The following is an 8,700-nucleotide window of genomic DNA, read 5'->3' on the forward strand; positions in this document are numbered from 1 at the left end:
TTTATACACATTTATAGAAGCCTTTTTTTTTTGAAGTAGATCTATAATGTGTAAGTTTCAGGTGTACGGCAGAGATTCTGTTATATACATATATACATATATATGTGTATATATATATATTCTTTTTCAGATTCTTTTCCATTATAGGTGGTTATAAGATATTGAATATAGTTCCCTATGCTATACAGTAGGTCCTTGTTGTTTATCTATTTTATATATAGTAGTGTGTATCAGTTAATCCCAAATTCCTAACTTATCTCTTCCCCCCTTCCCCTTTGGTAACCACAAGTTTGTTTTCTATATCTGTGAGTCTATTTCTGTTTTGTAAGTTAGATCATTTGTATCCCTTTTTTAAATTCAACAAAGAGGTGATATTATATGATATTTGTCTTTCTCTGACTTACTTCACTTAATATCATCTGTACGTCCATCCATGTTGCTGCAAATGGCATTATTTTGTTCTTTTTTATGGCAGAGTAGATGGTATATATGTACCACATCTTCTTTATCCGTTCATCTGTCAGTGGACATTTAGGCTGCTATCATGTCTTGGTTATTGTAAACAGTGCTGTTGTGAACATTGGGGTGCATGTGCTTTTTGAATTAGAGTTTTCATCTTTTCTGGACATACGCCCAGGAGTGAGATTGTTGGATCATATGGTAACTGTGGTTTTTTAAGGAAACTCCATACTGTTCTCCATAGTGGCTGTATCAATTTACATTCCCACCAACAGTGCAGGAGGGTTCCCTTTTCTCCACACCCTCTCCAGCATTTATTATTTGTAGACTTTTTGATGATGGCCATTCTGACCAGTGTGAGGTGATGCCTCATTGTAGTTTTGATTTACATTGTATAGAAGACTTAATTCTATGCCAGGCCCTGAGCTAAGAGCCTACAATTAAGTGCAGAGAGGAGACAAACAAGCACAGTTTTGTAATTCAGACAGAAGCAAATTATTAAAATTCATTCAAAACATTCACCGAGTACCTACTCTATGGCTTGTGCTGGTTGTTGAACCAGACAGATGGAGTCTCTGCCTTTGTGGAGCTTAAGTTTGAACATATTATCATATAATGTGATAAGTGTTTGGATGGCAGTACAGAGTTCCTGACTGAGTATTGGTGGGGCAAGTAATGGGGAGAAAGGAGATCTAGTAGGACTTGGTCATCAGCCTCCACTATGAACCTAAGTGATTCTTGACTCCTGGTATCCATGCCTTTGTATAGCCCCTTCCCACACTGAATAGGGCTGACAGATATAGTCAATAGGATATTGTGGAAATCATGGAGTATGAGTTCCAAGATGAAGACATAAAAGACATTGTTCTTCCTCATTGCTCTCTCTTGATCATCCATCAGGGACCCATGTTGTCAGGACGCTCAAGCAGCCCTGGGGAGAGGCTTGCATGAATAATAACCAAGCCAACAACCACCTCCAACTTGCCAGCCATGTGTGTGAGCCATATTGGGAGTGGATCCTCCAGCCTCAGTCAAACCTTCAGGTAACTGCAGCCCTGGCCAAAATCTTGAATATAATCTCATGAGAGACCCTGAGCCAGAAACAGTCAACAAAATCACTCTTGAATTCCTGACCCATAGAAGTTGTGAAATAATAAATATTACTACTTTAAGCTCCTGTGTTTCAAGGTAAATTTTTTTCAGCATAGATAACTAGTACAGAGAAGATCAAGGAGGAGGGGTTGGATGCTAAAGATTCAAAAAAGAATGAGACCTAGGGCTTCCCTGGTGGTGCAGTGGTTGAGAGTCCACCTGCCGAGGCAGGGGACACAGGTTCGTGCCCCAGTCCGGGAAGATCCCACATGCTGCAGAGCGGCTGGGCCCGTGAGCCATGGCCACTGGGGCTGCGTGTCCGGAGCCTGTGCTCAGCAATGGGAGAAGCCACAACAGTGAGAGGCCCGCATACTGCAAAAAAAAAAAAAAAGAATGATACCTAATCTTAGCCTCAAGGAGCTCACTCTCTCCTGGAGGACAGAGACAGAAATAATTATAATTCATTCAACATCCACTAATCCCATACTATGTGAGATGATATGGAGGATCCAAAGATGTATTATTTATTCGTTCATTCAACAAATGCTTATGGAGTTTCTATTCTGGATCATACACTATGGAATCAGGAAGGCAATAGTGAGTAAGTGGGTCCCTACCCTCACTGTGTTTACAGACCAGGGGTTATCTGACACCCTCATAAATCAATCACAAAGAAATGTATATTTATGAACCATGAGGTGTGTAGGGAGGAAATAAGAGGAAACCATGAGAGAATAAGTAACATGGGAGATACAATCAAGAAAGGGTGATGGGGGAAGGCCTCTCTGTGGAGGTAACATTTAAACTTAGAAACAAAGAATGAATAGGAATTTGCCAGGCACAAAAGGAATAAGCATGGTGGGAGGTGGAAAGGCTGTCGGAAAGGCTTGGCACATAAGACAGTGGGGAGAAGCTGAGGCCTGAGAGGTACAGATATTTAGGGAACTTCCCTGGTGGTCCAGTGGTTAGGACTCGGTGCTTTCACTGCTGTAGGCCCGGGCCCAGGTTCCATCCCTGGTTGGGGAACTGAGATCCCACAAGCTGCGCTCGCCACAGTCAAAAAAAAAAAAAAAGGAAGGAGAGAGGGAGGGAGGAAAGAGAGAGAGAGAGGAAGGAAGGAAGGGAGGGAGGGAAGAAGGAAGGGAAGGAAGGAAGGAAGGAAGGGAGGGAGGAAGGAAAGAAAAAATGAAGAGAGAGAGAGACAGAGGGAAAGAAAGAAAGGAAGCAAGGAAAGAAGGGAGGGCGGGAGAGAGAGAAAGAAAGAAAGTAAGAATGAAAGAAAGGAAAGAAAAAGAAGGAAAGAAAAAAAGGAAGAGAAAGAAAGGAAGCAAGCAAGGAAGAAAGGGTGGGAGGGAGAGAGAGAGAAAGAGAGAGAGAGAAAGAAAGAAAGAAGGAAGGAAAGATACAGATATTTAGGACAAGACTTGGTACTTGTCCTGGAGGGGCTCACTGTGGGGTGTGAATGAGGAGGGTCATAGGAGACAGAGATGTCTTACATGTTGAATTGTGTTCCCCCAAAAAGATTTGTTGGAGAACTAACCCCAGTACCTCAGAATGTGATCATATATGGAGACAGGGTCTTTGCAGAGGTAGTCAAATTAAAATGAGGTTATTAGGATGGACCCTAATCCAATACGACTGGTGTCTTTATTAAACAGGGAAATTTGGACACATATTTGGATGCACACAAATTTGGACACATATTTGGATGCACACAAATTTGGATGCACGCCTAAGGGAGAATACCATGTGAAAATGAAAGCAGAGATCAGGGTGATGCTTTTACAAGCCAGGGAATGCCAAAAATTGCCAGCAAACCACTGGAAGCTACGGGAGAGACATGGAACAGATTCCTCCCCACAGTCCTCAGCCTTGATTTCTGATTCCTAGCCTCCAGAACTGTGGGAAAATAATTATCTGTTATTTAAGCCACCCAGTTTGTGGTACTGCGTTATGGCAGCCGTAGCAAACTAATACAGACGTGCAGGTGCTTTGAAACCTGTTACTATCTGTATCCAAATGTGAAAGATCCCCAGCACGGCTGCTGCAAGCACAGCTACTTTCTTACTCTCTGGAAGCTTCTGGAGGGATCCAGCTGAGTCTTACTCATCTCTGTGCCCTGCATGGCTTCATTAGCACCACAGCATGGTGGAGAGCTCTGTGGCGTGCTTGTTCCTATCCATAATATCTATGCGAGGCACACTGCTTGCACGATGAAAGAGAAAAAGTTGAAAAAGGCATGGTGTCTGCTCTGAGAAAATTTTCTAAACTAGATTAACATGACGGGGTGAACCAGTTTGAAATGATTAATTATAGCTGCCATCTATTGAGTATTCACCAGGTGCACAGCACTTTACATATATCAATATTCTCCCCCCAGCAAACCTGTAAGGCAGGTATTATTCCCATCTACAGATGAAGAAACCTAGGGCTGGAGAAGTTAGGCAACTTCCCCAAGTCCCCACAGAGACTGCATGCATAACCATTGCACTACCCAACTAAGCTGTTCAAGCCAGATGAGCACTCCAGGCATGAGTGCTCTAGGATGAAGGGAGGCATCAGCAGAGAATGAGGTATCTGGGAAGGCTTCATGAGGGAGGTGGCTCGATGTGGGTCCCGGATGATGGGCTGGATTTGGATATGGGCAAAGGAAAGTAGAGGCGCAAGACTTGCTTTTTCACCTCCTAGCCTTTGCCTTCGTTGGTGTCTTTGCCTGGAATGCTCTCTTCTCCCAGCTCTTTACAAGACAGGCTCGTTCTCATCCCTCAGGGCTCGGCCCAAATACTATTTTTCAGAAAGGGCTTCCGTGATCGCCCTTTCTAGCTAATTGTTTTTTCTAGAAATGGCTCCAGCAGTATTGCCCATCCCACAGGGGCTCTTCAGCCCCATGACTGCTTGGACCCATAGCGTACAGTGGAAGAGATGTCGCGTCCATTTCAGGCATGGCACTTAAATGGCCTGGAAGTCAGTCACCATGTAAGAAGTGCAACCAGCCTGAGACCACTGAGCTGGGAGGAGCCCAAGCCACGTGGGGAGGAAGGGAATCAGAGGAGCATCAGATACCAGACCCCAGGAATGAAGAAGCCATCTTGGAGAGGTGGAAAGATGGACAGGTGTGTGATAAAGCAAAGATGGTAGAATGTTAAGTGTAGAATCTAGGTGGTAGGTACAGCGTGTGCTGTATAATTCTTTCAACTTTTTTTTGTATGTTTGAAATTTTTCACTACAAAGTTGTGGGCAAAAAAGAAACCATCTTGGAAGTGGACTCCCCAGCCCCAGACACCTCAGCTGATGATACCACATGGAGCAGAGATGAACCTCCCAGCCCAGTCTTTCCCAAATACCTGACCCACAAAATCATGATCTAAATAAATGGGTATTTTAAGCCACTAAGTTTTGGGGTATAGATTACAGAAATTCTCTTTCTAAGTAGACCTTCCTTACTTTTTATCACAGCTTCCTGCCTGTTTCTTTTATAACATTATCACAATCTGTAATTGTCTTATTTGCCTATTTATCATCAGTTTCTCCCCCTCTAGAATGTAAACTCTATTTCCTTTGTTCACTCCTGCCTCTCAGCACCTAGCACACTGCCTGGTACATGTAGGCTCAAATGAATGTTTGTTGAGTGACTAACTGGGACCAGGAGATGGAGCCTTTCTGAAGAGTACCAGAAGACAACATGGAATTCACAGAATAGGGGGAAAGCTGGTATTTGTCACTTGGGCTGCCCAAAATCTGAACCCCCATTTGTGGGAATCCCAAGAGGTAGGAAGAAGCAGATGGATGGGATGCACACACCCTCTCCTCAGTCCCTGCTGGAGCAAAGATACTGAACTTAACCACGACCCGTCAGAAGCCCCCACCCCAGGCAGCAATGCCAGCTGCAAGGGTCAGCCAGAGACTGTGGTGAGTTCCGAGTCCAGGACCTTGTTCAGAGCAGGGATCTTGGCCACACCTGGCCTTGGGTGGGGTTCCTGCCTGAGCCCAGTTCTGCAGTGTTCCATCAACTCCTTCTCTGCCCTTGGGTTCAGCTCCAGGGAGAAACCAGAATGCTGAGCATGGTACATCCTGATGAATCCAGAATGCAGGACCAAAACGAGGGGCTGCTTTCCTCCAAATGGTGAGGACATCTTCTACGTGCCAGAAAGACCAGCAATACATTCATCTCAGAACCAGCAGAGCCCAAACAACAGTGGAGGCTCATCATATTCTGGGCCTTTTTCTGGGCCTCCAGGAGCCTTCTAGCAGATAACCAACTTTGATAGTTCAAGGCCTGTCCTCTTGCTTTCTACAAGGTGTGAACTAAGGGCTGGATTCCACACTTGGGTGTCTATAAACCCATGGTACCCAGGTTCTATTCCTGTGCTGTAGGACCTTCCAGGAGCAGGTCTGCTACAAAGGAGGTGCAGTTCACATTTCAATGCTGGGCTCATTAGAGAGGTCATCAAACAGAATTTCCACCAGAAGGTAGATTACACGTCAACACCACAGAGGGTTTGCCCTTCCCAGGAAAATCCAAATGCTATAACTTGTTCTTGAGACCCAAGGTTTCCCACAGTTTTGAAATCTGAAAAGCTTTATCCAGCAGACATCCATTAAGTGCCAACTGTATGTCAGGGAAACACTGGAGACAAGATCTTGGGCTCTGGTGGGAGAGACAGACGTAGACACTAACACAGTAGGATATTTTGAGTTCTACAAAGGAAGTCTGTGCAGAATGACATAAGAACCCGGGAGAAGCACCAGACTCTGCCTATGACAATCATGGAAGGCTTCCCAGAGTAGGTGACATTCAATCTATAGGAGGAGGTTACAACTGAAGCAAAGGCCCAGGCTGGAGCTCATACTTCCAAATCCCCCTGAGGAAAGAGTCCGGAACTTCATCTCCCTTCTTCAGCCATGGAAGCAGCAAAAGCTTCACACACAACCAGCATCTGGATGGTATTAATTACCTCCACGTTTATGAAGTGCCTCATTAAACTTGACTCAAACCAACAGCATAGTTGGCTCCCTGGGTTAAATCCACGCTAAATAGTCAGTTACACACAGCACAAGCGAATCATATTTGGTGGGGTTCAGTTCGCTTGTCCTGTGAAGGTGCTTTTCCAGCTGAATAATGATGGTGACTTTTAATTGCGTGCTGTCTTCCTCCTGGGGGACTTTAGGTGGGACCACCTTCCCAGAGGGAGCCAGAAACTGGGTGTCGTCATCTCCATTTTATAGTTGCATGGACTCAGTAAAGAGATCTGGCCCCAGCCGCATAAACTGGAATCTTACTCCTCCCTCAGGGCCCAGCTCAAATTACCTCATCTTAAAAGATTGTTTGGTTCCCCCATCAGAATTTCCCTGCCATACATGACCCTGGAAGAAGCTGAGAGAAATGACTGAGCCCTCACTGTGTACAGAGCTCTGTGATGGATAGTTGACAGCATTCACTCACTTGACCCGACAACACTGAGCGTGTGTTCCCCTTTCACAGCTGAGGAAACTCAGGCACAGAGAAGCTGAGTGATGGGTCTTGGATTACACGACTAATTAGTCAGGATTCAAACCCAGGCCTCTAAGCCCATTGTCTTAACCACACACAATCCTGGCACATTCATTCATTCATTCAACAAGTATTAATTGAGCACCTATGGTACACCCAGTGCTTGCCAGGAGTATAACACTTGCTAGGGATGCAGTAGGGAAGGAAACATGAGCCTTGCCCTAACAAAGATTATCATCTAGCAGGGAAGACAGATGTGAAACGCTTCTACAATCATTTATACCAGGCATCAGTCCATGTTATCAGAATTTAACTAAGACATTAGCAGGGCAAGAAAAGAAATCAGGTCTCTGGATGGCTCTTTCTTTTTTTTTTAAACATTCAGCTTATTTATTTATTTATTTATTTATTTTTTAGGTGTTGGGGGTAGGAGTTTATTAATTTATTTATTTTTGCTGTGTTGGGTCTTTGTTTCTGTGCGAGGGCTTTCTCTAGTTGGGGCAAGCGGGGGCCACTCTTCATCGCGGTGCGCGGGCCTCTCACTATCGCGGCTTCTCTTGTTGCAGAGCACAGGCTCCAGACGCGCAGGCTCAGTAGTTGTGGCTCACGGGCCTAGTTGCTCCGCGGCATGTGGGATCCTCCCAGACCAGGGCTCAAACCCGTGTTCCCTGCATTAGCAGGCAGATTCTCAACCACTGCGCCACCAGGGAAGCCCTGGATGGCTCTTTCTTGTCTGCAATTCAGGAGTCAGTCAACTCTTCCTTTTTTCTTAGATTCTGTAGCTAAGCAATGCCTACAGAGGCCCACAATTGCTTTGGGAGTTTCCAGAAACCACTTCCCTCTCTGAATCACAGCTTTCTCAGCTGTAAAATGGGGATGAAAATAGCAAAAGACTGGAAGTAACCCAAATATCCATCAACAGGGGACCACTTAAAGAAGTGGTGGTGGGCCTCCCTGGTGGCGCAGTGGTTGAGAGTCCGCCTGCCGATGCAGGGGATACGGGTTCGTGCCCCGGTCTGGGAGGATCCCATATGCCGCGGAGCGGCTGGGCCCGTGAGCCATGGCCGCTGGGCCTGCGCATCCGGAGCCTGTGCTCCGCAACGGGAGAGGCCACAACAGTGAGAGGCCCGCATATCGCAAAAAGAAAAAAAAAAAAAAAAAAAGAAGTGGTGGTACATCTACACCCTGGAATATGCAGCTATTAAAAAGCATGAGGCAGGCTTCCCTGGTGGCACAGTGGTTGAGAGTCCGCCTGCTGATGCAGGGGACACGGGTTTGTGCCCCGGTCCGGGAAGATCCCACATGCCATGCTCCTCCCATGAGCCATGGCCCGTGAGTCATGGCCGCTGAGCCTGCGCGTCCGGAGCCTGTGATCTGCAACGGGAGAGGCTACAATAGTGAGAGGCCCGCGTACTGCAAAAAAAAAAGCATGAGGCAACTCTAAATGCTGGAGAAGGATCCCTAAGACCTGGACCCCAGGGAGTCATGGGGTGACCTACTTTTTTTTTTCTTTTTTTTTTTGGTCGCGCCACATGTGGGTTCTTAGTTCCCTGACCGGGGATCAAACCCGTGGCCCCTGCATTGGAAGCTCGGAGTCTTAACCACTGGACTGCCAGGGAAGTCCAACTTACTCTTAATGTGTGCCATTTTGTACCTTT

Source organism: Mesoplodon mirus, assembly GCF_964341445.2.
Source record: "Mesoplodon mirus genome assembly, chromosome: 15".
Taxonomy (NCBI): Eukaryota; Metazoa; Chordata; class Mammalia; order Artiodactyla; family Ziphiidae; genus Mesoplodon; species Mesoplodon mirus.